Raw genomic sequence first — 11195 nt, forward strand, 5'->3', positions numbered from 1 at the left:
TAAGGGCAGAATGTCAAAAGCTAAATGCCAAATTTAAGATCTGAATTTCACTTTGGGTTGAATTTTATGAGGGAAGAAGTCACTGCCCACACCGTAACATAAAAGTTTGGTGTGGTCCTGCTTGCCCTCCTTGAACACAGCCAGTGTTGAGCCTTTAATTAGCTCGAGTCCAGATTTCCACCCTATTGGAGAACTAGTGGCCAATCAAATAGCTGGAGGCTCTGTTGCCCCAACAGCACCTCTTAGACTGTGGCCACTGTTGGGACCACATGTGATCTTGAAGAGGAGACATTGATGATGTGAGGGCAGTACCTCCAATGTATCCAAGATATCTGAAAAGGAAGCACAGCCTGGCCTGGCCTTAGATACTTAGCATGGGCTAGTGGTGGTGTGGAAGTCCTTAAAAAGTCATTGGCCTTTAATTCTTCAAATTGTCAGAAGTACTGAGAAAGGAACATGTAAAAGCAACTTGTTAGAACAATGAATAGCCGTAGTAAGCAAGAAAAAAGTTGCAGGTCTCTCTCGTGGCTGGAGTTTGGAACCTGTTTCTTTTAATTTCCATACCTCAATACTTGGACTATTTGTATAAACCCTAAAACACAGCTAAAATCTGACCGCTATTCAAATCTAGCTCAATTTCAATCCAAATGGAAGTTTGGTATGAAAGATTTTCCATTGGTCAGTGACTGTCAGAGATTTGACTTGGTCCACAAGAGGCCTGGTTTTTGATAGGATTCATCAAACCTTATCCTTTGTTTCACAGACCATTGGACAAGAAGGATATTTGTCCCCCCGTTGTTAATACCATCTCCACAGAGTTTGTTGTTTGTGTCTGTCATGTGAATGTGATTAAGGGGATACAGTTCTAAGTTTGGTTTATGGTTTGGCTGAGATAACCTAACCATCACCTCTTGATGTTCAATGGCATTACTATCTCTGAATCCCCCACTATCAGCATTTTTGGTGGGTCGGTTGGGGGCGGGGGGGGAGGGGTGGTGGTTACCATCGACCAGAAACTGAACTGGACCAGCTACACAAGTACCATGGCTACAAGAGAAGGTCAGAGGATCGGGATCCTTCAGTGAGTAACTCACTGCCTGACTCTCCAAAGCATGCCCACTATCTACAAGGTAGAAGTCTGATGTGTGGTGGAATACTTCCTATTTGCCTGGATGTGTCATTCATAACACTTAAGAAGCTTGACAATATTCATAACAAAGCAACTCAGTTGATTGGCATTGCATCTCCAAAAGTTCACTCCCTCCTACCATCAGTGCACACTAGCAGTAGTGTGTACCATCCACAGACTGCACTAGAGCAACTTACCAAGGCTCCTTTGATAGGATCTCCAAAATGCACGCTCAATACCATCTAGAAGGCCAGGCGCAGCAGATACATGGGGCCGTCAACACCAGCAAGTTCCCCTCCAAGCCACTCATCATCCTGACCTGGAAATTTATCTCTATTCTTTCAGTGTTGCTTGGTCAAAGTCACACCAGGGTTCCTCCCTCACCACATTGTGGGGATACGTACCCCAAATGGACTGCAGTGGTTTAAGAAGGCAACTCATACCAAGGGCAACTAGATTTAGGCAATAAATGCTGGCCCAGCTAGTGATTCCCAAATCCCCTGAATTAAAAAAACACAAGAGTACATGATGGTACTGATACATCAAGCCATTCCTGACAACCAAAAGTTGAGGTCATCAAAGATAGGACTGCCTTTCACATAGGAGATCATAGAATCGCTACAATGCAGAAAGAGGCTATTCAGCCCATTCAGTCTGCTTGACCCTCCAAAGAGCATCCGACCCAGTCACAGCACCCCCATGCTATCCCCCAGAATCCCAGATTTTCTCGAGCTAACCTAGCTAGCTTAGACATCCCTAGACACTATAGGGTAATTTAGCATGGCCAACCCACCGAACCTGCACATGTTTGGAGTGTGGGAGGAAATGGAGCACGCAGGATACCCAGACAGGTATGGGAAGAATGTGCAAACTCACTACAGACAGTCACCCAAGGCTGGAATTTAACCTAGATCTCTGGTTCTATGAGGTAGCAGTGCTAACCACCGTGTCATCATACCACCCACAGAGGCTGCAGTGAGAGCACATCTGCTAAGAAAGGAAACTGCTCTCAAGAAAGGTATCAACATATGCAGAAGTTCTGCGATTGTCAGTCATCACTTGGAGAGTATTAATGACAGAACTGATGAGGATTTGCATGTGCTGAGAGATGTTACAGGTTGATCAAGAAAATTCACTCCCTCCTACCATCAGTGCACACTAGCAGTAGTGTGTACCATCTAGAAAAGGAAGAAATCTACAGAAGGACCAAGAGACAGTCAAAGCCAGAGAGCTGAACATAAATATTACATAGGGCTCCACCCATAAGGAAAAGAAGCATCTTCAGCATAGGGAAAGTAGTGCCCTAACTGCAAAAACGGAATCACTTTGCACACAAGAGTTCAGCTTGAAAGAAGCAAAGTGAGTCAATAAGGTGGCCGCTTGACAGATATCAAGTAATGAATCACTGCACCACATACAGGGTTGACATTGTTAGATCTCTAAGGTTTGTGGCTTTTACAATGATGACTCATGAAAAAGAGCATCAAGCAAAGTGAAGTGCCAGTTAGACGCTGGTGATTTATGCAACATGGTCAGTTTTGAAGAACTGTGTGAAGTTGCTCAAGATGGTGATCCAAAAATGTAGCCCTTGAAAGTGAGATTGTGGCCATATAATATGGAGGTGTTGGTGTTGGGCTGGGGTGGTCAAAGTCAGAAGTCACATAACACCAGGTTATAGTCTAACAGGTTTATTTGAAATCACAGGCTTTCAGCGCACTGCTCCTTCATCAAGTGGAGTGAAGAGAAGCATACCCGCACGTAATTTATAATGCTGAGATGCTGGTGTTGACTGGGGTGGACGAGCTCAGAAGTCACACGACACCAGGTTATAGACCAACTGGTTTATTTGAAATCACAAGTCTTTGGAGCATAACGCCTTTGTCATGTGAAGTGAGACAGGAGCACATAGACACAGAATTTATAGGCAGAGAGATCAAGGACAGAGAGGCAAAAGATCATACAAATGGTGCAAGTGGAATGTTGAATAATAAGGCTCTACAGGTGATCAAAAGTATCAGACAGTGTGAGTAAAGTGTCAGCAGCTGAACAACAAGTGAAGGGATGACCCATAACCCAATTAAATGAGGCAGAGAGATGATTGCAAAAAATTGTAAATAAGGTGGTGCTGGAGACAAACCAAATGACTACGATAACATGATAGGTATAAGAGCCACATGCTGAGGGTTGAACCAAAGTAATAAGTAATCCAAAACTGTATGGGCTAATTAAGGTAGAGAGATCATAACAATTTATCAAGGTGATGGTGCCAAAACCGGTCAGTGAGGACGATTATACAGATAAAAAACAGTGTGATGGGGTCACATGTAGCGTGGCATGAACCCAAGATCATGGCTGAGGCCATCTTCGTGGGGATGGAACGTGGCTATCAGTTTCGGCTCAGAAATTCTCCATTGTTATGTATCTCAAAGGCTGCCTTGGAGGATGCTTACCCAAAGGTCAGAGGCTGAATGTCCTTGACTGCTGAAGTGTTCCCCGACTGGGAGGAAACATTAGTAGTCAATTGTTGCGCGGTGTCCACTCACTCCATTGTCGCAGTGTCTGCATGGTCTCAAAAATATACCATGCCGCAGGGCATCCTTGACGGCAGCGTGTGAGACAGACAACATTGGCCAAGCCATATGAGTATTTGCTTGTATGTGGTGGGTAGTGTTCCCACATGCGATGGTAGTATCCATATTGATAGTCTGACATGTCTTGCACAGGTTGCCATGGCAGGATTGGAAGGTGTTGTGGTTGATGTCCTGAAGACAGAGTAGTTTGCTGTGAACGATGATCTGTTTAAGTTTTGGCAGTTCTTTGAAAGTGAGAAGAGTAGGCGTAGGGATGATCTTGGCAAGATGCTCATCGTCATCAATGACATATTGAAGGCTGCAAAGAACATGGTATAGTCTGTCTGCTCTGAGTAAGTAACGGATAATGTAGAGTACTCTTGTTGGATGTATCCTGTGTCTGTCTTCTGAGGAGGTCATTGTGGTTTTTCATTTTGGCACATTGGAACCGGTGATTGATGAGTTAAGCATTGCATCCCATTCTTATGAGGGTATCCTTCAAAATCTTCAGGTGTCCATCATGTTTCTCCTCATCTGAGCAGATCTCACATATACACAAGGCTTGTCTGTAGAGGATGGCTTCTTTTATATGTTTAGGGTAGCAGCTAGAGAAGTTCAGCATTGTAAGGTTATCCGTGGGCTTGTGGTACAGTAAGGTACTGAGGTGTCTGTCCTTGATGGTGATGCATGTGTCGAAGAATTGAGACTGATTCTGAAGAGTAGTCAGTGGTAAGTCTGATGGTGGGATGAAACTTGTTGACATTGCTGTGTAGTCATTTCAGTGATTCCTCGCCATGAGTCCAAAGGAAGAAAATGTTGCCGATTGGTTGGAGATCCTGTGCAGCAAAGCAGTCTTGTTCGAACTTGTGCGTGAAAATGTTGGCAGACTGCATTCAAATTTTGTCCGCATGGTTGCTGTGTGTGTCTTGATGAAGAGCTGGTTGTTGCCATATAATGGAATGAAATTCACCCTCAGAGGACAAGTGAAAGTTGTCAGACGATTATATAAACACAATCAAGAAGGTGAGGGCATCAATGCAGCAAAATATGATCAATTATATGCAGAGACATGAAAGACAACTGAAACTGCTTTCAATAGGAAGTTTGAAGATCTGGAGTTCGGGAGACATTAAGCAAAATCCTAAATAAAAACTGAAAGAACTGTGGATGCTGTAAATCAGGAACTAAAACAAAGTTTCTGGAAAAGCACAGCAGGTCTGACAGCATCTGTGAAGGAAAAAACAGAGTTAACATTTCGGGTCTCGTGACCCTTCCTCAGAACTGATGATGGCTGGGAAAACGTCACTTTTTAACAGGGTATAGTTGCCATTTTAACACGCCACTCTGTTCCCTGGTCAACATGTCTGCCTCTGGCTTGCTGCAGTGTTCCAGGAAAGCACAACACAAGTCACTTGGTGACTCTGCAGCCCTCCCGACTCAATATCGAGTTCAATAATGGGGCCTAAACTCTCCCATGTCCCAGTCCCCTACCCTACATACCAGGCCTTGTTACCACATAGCCTGCCATTACACACCCCCTGTTGTTAGTCACTGATAGTTCCCATTAACAACTATTCACCCTCCCAGCCTGATCATTATCAACTCTTTGTCTGTCCAACTGCTCTTCTCTCTTTAGGCTCTATCCTATCGTTTACTCCCTACCCAATCCCCCTCCTTTTTTTCCGCATATAAACTAACGTTTTCCCAGCCACCATTAGTTCTGAGGAAGGGTCGCTGGACCCAAAAAGTTAAATCTGTTTTTTTCCTTCACAGATGCTGCCAGACTGCTGAGCTTTTACAGCAACTTTGTTTTTGTTCCATTTAGCAAATCCATTCATCTAAGCTTAAGGAAGTCTAAAGTTTGGATTGATAACCTTAAATATACCAGAAGATACTTGAGCATTTTGCAGGCCATGAACCCATTCCTTCTGAACAGATCCCAGAAAATTATGAAGATTTTTTTTACAGGTCTTAAAAGTCTTCCTGGTGAATATAATCTCAGCATAGATGAGAGTAGTCAATACCTGCTGAGGAGAGTTCCAGCTGCCCTCAAGTACAAGGTGGAAAACATGAAAGAGGAAATGGAGGCCCCACACATGCAGAAGGTTCTGAAAAGAATGGAAAGATAACAGTGCCATGGAGTCATTTCTAGAAGAGCTGGTGGCTACTGATAAGCAAGTGAAAGCAGAATAAGTGGTCATCACTGAACAACTGAAGAAAATTGTGAAAAGAGAAAAAGGGCGAAGATGACGATGTAGTTGAAGATGCCTGAAATCGATGGGTCATGCACTGACAGTGTCAGGACTTTGCTCAGGTCCTGACAAGGTGAGAGCTGTAGCAAAGATACACCAGTCAAGAGATGTAAAAGCAGTGCAATGACTGATAGATGGTTCAAAAATGCAACCAAAAGTTCTTGCTTAATTTGTTATCTGTGTTGAATTTCTATGCACTGTTATGATGTGCATTGGTATGGGGCACAGAGAGAGAAGCAGATTTCAGTCAAATCAAACAATTAATGATGGCAACCCCAGTGCTAAGGGACAATTATGACAATGATGAAGTCACATTGCAGTGTAATTTGAAGTAATTATTACGCAGCAAGGATGACTGGTTATATTTGTCACATGACACCAGGTTATAGTCCAATAGGTTTACTTGAAATCACAAGCTTTTGTGATGCTGTTTCTTTGTCAGGCAAATTCACTTCACCTGATGAAGGAGCAATGCTATGAAAGCTTGTAATTTCAAATACACCTGTTGGACTATAACCTGATGTCGCGTGACTTCTGACTTTGTCAAACCGAGTCTCTTACTGACACCTTCACATCACAGTTATATTTGTACCCAGGACATTAACACAAAGTGAAAGATGCTATGCTTAGACTCATTAGAATAAAAGGTTTTTGCTTGTAAGCATTTTACTCAATACCTGGTTGGGAAATACAAAATTACAGTGACTCCTAACACAAGCCACTTCATCAAACCACTTTGATACGCTATAAAGCACCTACAAAGAATGTTATCAGAGATAATGGGAACTGCAGATGCTGGAGATTCCAAGATAATAAAATGTGAGGCTGGATGAACACAGCAGGCCAAGCTGCTCCTGAGATGCTGCTTGGCCTGCTGTGTTCATCCGGCCTCACATTTTATTACAAAGAATGTTGCTTTGTTTGCAGCTATATCATCTGAATATGATCTATACACATGCACATTACTAACTTGCTGTCAAGGGTAGCGTTGCCAAGAAATAAATTGGTAAGATGGTAAGACAGAGCGTTGAATCTAGAAAATGCAACAAGAAGTCACAGTTCAGCATATTCTGGAAGTCGTGAACCCACCAGAGATGTTGAAAATGAAGGAGAACTATGTTATTTAGAACAAGTACATATCAAAGGAACGACACTCCTCAAGGAAACACATTGCACCAGAAATGACCAGAAAGCTGACAAACTGACAGTGACAACTTGCATTCACATCAGTCGAAGACCTAAGACTTCAGGGGCAATGAATGAAATGCACATACAGAGACTGATGGAAATTGGACTGACTAGAATTACCATAGTTTTATTATGAATTATCATTTTTTGGGTTGACCAGGTATGTTAGGCAACTTGTAGCTGCAAATGGTATGCATGCACATTTCTTTTTGTTTACTTGTTTTTGTGAAAAACGGGAGTGCCAGAAAGCCAGTGAATATACTATGCCCTCTAACTCCGCAGCAATCTGATTTCATTTTAACTTGTGGCAGCCATTAAGACACATCACTTGAAACAATTACCATGCTTCAAAAATGTCATGAGGCAACAATTCTTTTCATAATTGTGTTCTGCAGCAGTCTGTTGCCACTGAGCAAATGAATGAAATAGACATAACAGCAAAACCTTATTGCTGCAATGGTAGCAGTATCACTGCAAATCTTCTCATGCAGTTTTTCATGGCTGAAAATCTGTTTATCTAATTTACTAACCCCTCACATTACAAAAATAAATCCCAATGAGGTACTCCTGGGAAATAATTTACTTACGGTTTGTCAGCATTCCTGACATTAGATAAGAATTTTGTCACATTCAAACACAATGTGGATTTCCCAAATACTGTTTTGCCAAAGACCTTTGAAAGTTGACCTAGTTAGAGCGACTCCCAAAGCTGAAAGCTGCTGAGGCAAAATTGTGAGCATCTGCCCATGTGTTCCAGATCAGCTCTACGCACTGACTCTTTTCTACTGAACTGCAAAAATCGGTGTTTTAACTAAGTTCCAAAGGTAAATTTTGAACAGCACGGATTTGAAACAATTGCTCATTTCTAAATCATAGTGTAACTAAAATAATGTTAAGTCTCACTGGGGTAGTTCACTGGAAATCAAGCCTCACTGTTCCCAGAGTTATCACAAAATTGTTTGTAAGATACACAAAATACCCCCATTTACCTGTCTTTTAGACCAATGTTGGTAGAAGGTGTGGCCAGGCTTCTGTACTCCATACTAATTACCGTTTATTGCAAACAAATAGATTCTAGCTACAGATAACAATCGTGAACTATTGACATATCAATCTACTAGACGAATACACTTGCGCGCACGTGTGCGCACAGACTCAAGAAACATTGGGGTCTTTAGCAACAGGCAGGACTAGGAAGACAATTCAATGGTCTTTGTCCACACTGTTCACTGAAATGACCTGTTTGGCTTGTCAGCACCTGCTACTCCTTGATCTTACTTCTCCAGGTACATTCATTGGTTTGCAGGAGGCCGAGGAATTCTCCAAATGATAAGGGAAAATAAACTGGCATTCTTCAAGCCTCTATGACACCCCACCCACATGATATTCTCCCTTTCGCTGTAGGCAAAAGTACTTGTCACTCCTGGGACATCTTGGGTTTCTTGCATTGATGCCATTTTTAAAATGCAATCAAGCACTCAGTCAAAAGCTGTAGGTATGGAGCTGCCTTGCGCACTTGATTTTATTTGTTCCGGATATGGCACACAAGTGAAAATTGTGGCCTCATTTTGCAGATAAGGACCCAGAGGCACTAGAGGAAAGGATGCTGCAAAGCGCTGTCTTCTTGCACCAGAAACAGCAGAGAAGGCTGCTATACCAGACCCTGCCAGCCTGATCTTACACTGCCACCTGGGCCAGTGCAATCTCCATAGTCTGGAGAAATGTGCAACAATGATGCAAGAAGCTTGATTATGTTCTCCATTCTGCCAGGATAAGTGCCATAATCTTTTCTCAGTAAGCTCAACTGACTCTACGTCTGTTACTGCACCCACTTCCCACTGCTCCTAAGATGCTACTTGGCCTGCTGTGTTCACCCAGCTTCACACTTCATTATCACACTAAAGGACATTCTCTAACACTCTGACTATCACACGCAGCACCAACCCTCACTCATTTTCGCCCACCCCAATCTCCCCTCCCACCCCTCTATGCATCCTATTCACTAACTCAGAACACCTCACAAGATGTCCTCCATCTGCAACATCAATAACAGCTGTGTCACCCACATTCATCTTACTCAATGCGTCACTTTCTCATTGCAAAAGGAAACAACCCATAATAGCACAAAAATGACCAGGAAAGGTGGCGGGGTGGTTGACATTTGGCTCCTTACTCCCTATGAAGAGAGGATCCTGATCCTGACCCTGACGTGTCCAAGCAAATGGGCTTATATTGGAGGCTGTCTTTGACTTACTGTGCTGGGACCACCTGACTGAAAAGTGTCACCCTTGACTTGAGTAAGGACTACAACACGTTTACTTTGAGATACAGTCATTTGGTTGAAGATATACAGTGTGTTTATCATGTAAACTGCTGGAACATGATGCAGGGTATAAGATTGCAATAGCATGTCCAACCCCATAGCCACCAGCTGCTAACAAGCTGCGTCATTTTGTGCCTGCCCTCAAATGTACAGCAAGACAGAAACACTGTAAGATTAATGGCTATGGCTGAAATAGCAAAGTGCACAAAGGCAAGGCAAGGACGCTTACAGCACACAGATAGGCTCAAGGTGAGTGAGTGCAAAGAAAGCAAGTGAGGAGCCCCAATAAGCAGGCTGATTCATTTGATAGACTGGATGCCTATTTTGGTGAGGAAATCCTTCTTGCAGCAACAATGCATCAAAAGGTTCCAGTGTGCCCCAAAGTGCAGTGTTTAAGTACGTAAGTGTACTGACAATGGATTGGTGATGTACCATAAGGGTGCAGAGAGGCTGATATGCGTTGGATGCAAATGCCTGTGTATGTGGGAAGCCTGGAGCTGCTGCCCATGACCTGAGACATTGGTGCTGGATGTCCCCATTTGAGGTCTGGAGGATGGTTTTGCATTTCACATTGACTTTCAGATCAGGAATTCTCAGTATCTAGTTTGAGTCTGGCGAGTAGTAGAATAGAAAAGTTCATATTAATGAGGTGAGATAATGTAATAATGAAGATGTTGATGAATGATTATTTGCATCGGCACCACAGTGGCTCAGTGGTTATCACTCTTGCCTCACAGCACCAGGCACCTAGGTTTGATCCCACCCTATGGCGATTGTCTGCGTGGAGTTTGCACATTCTCCCCGTATGTGCATGGGTTTCCTCTGGCTGCTCTGGTTTCCTCCCACAGTTCAAACATATGGCCATGCTTAATTACCCATAGTTCCAGGGATGTGCAGGCTTAGGTGGATGAGCCATGGGAAATGCAGGATTACAGGTGGAGCAATTGCAATGAGGTCAGCCAGGTGGACCTCATTGAATATGAGTTCCTTGGTCGGGGCTGTTAACCAAGTCTGATCAGAGAGTACTGGCTGACAGATATAAACAGGAGTGTCAGGGGTTCTGTTCACTCTCTGAGCTAGCTGGGTCAGTGTAACCTATGAAAATATAAATAAAGATGACCTGGTGACAGGATGCTGGCTTTCGAGGAGTTATTTCAACAGGGATGGTGGCTCTTTTCAGAGAGTCAGTATGGGCAATGATGGGCCAAATGCTCTGCTTCCACACCGTAGAGATTCTATGATTTAACAGGGTTTTCACTGCTCACTAGTAAAAATCTTGTCTTGGAACTTAGTTGGAAAATGCAAGTTAACAAAGTGTGGAGCTGGATACATCCAGTTCCACACTTTGTTATCTCGGATTCTCCAGCATCTGCAGTTCCCATTATTTCTGGAAAATGCAAATTGTTGGTTTTGATGTTGAGAAAGGCCCCACATGATTCTCTCAAAGTTTTCACCATAGTCTATGTCATTGAGATCTTGGCCTTGAAGACGCCACCCAATATCTTTTAAAATTTACTTTGTACTTACTTGAAGTTAATTCAAAAATCCTACCAATGACAAAATCGTGGAAAGAAACGCAACCAAACTAAGAAATAAAACACATAACAGAGTTTCCAAGAAGTGTGGCCATGATTTGACAATAAACTTGATGTAGAAATTTGAAGTATGGTGTTGGATTGAGTTGTTTTGCTTGCATTGTATTATTTGATTACCTTTATTCTACACTCTCTATT

Source organism: Stegostoma tigrinum, chromosome 23 (genome assembly GCF_030684315.1).
Source record: "Stegostoma tigrinum isolate sSteTig4 chromosome 23, sSteTig4.hap1, whole genome shotgun sequence".
In the NCBI taxonomy this organism is placed as follows: Eukaryota; Metazoa; Chordata; class Chondrichthyes; order Orectolobiformes; family Stegostomatidae; genus Stegostoma; species Stegostoma tigrinum.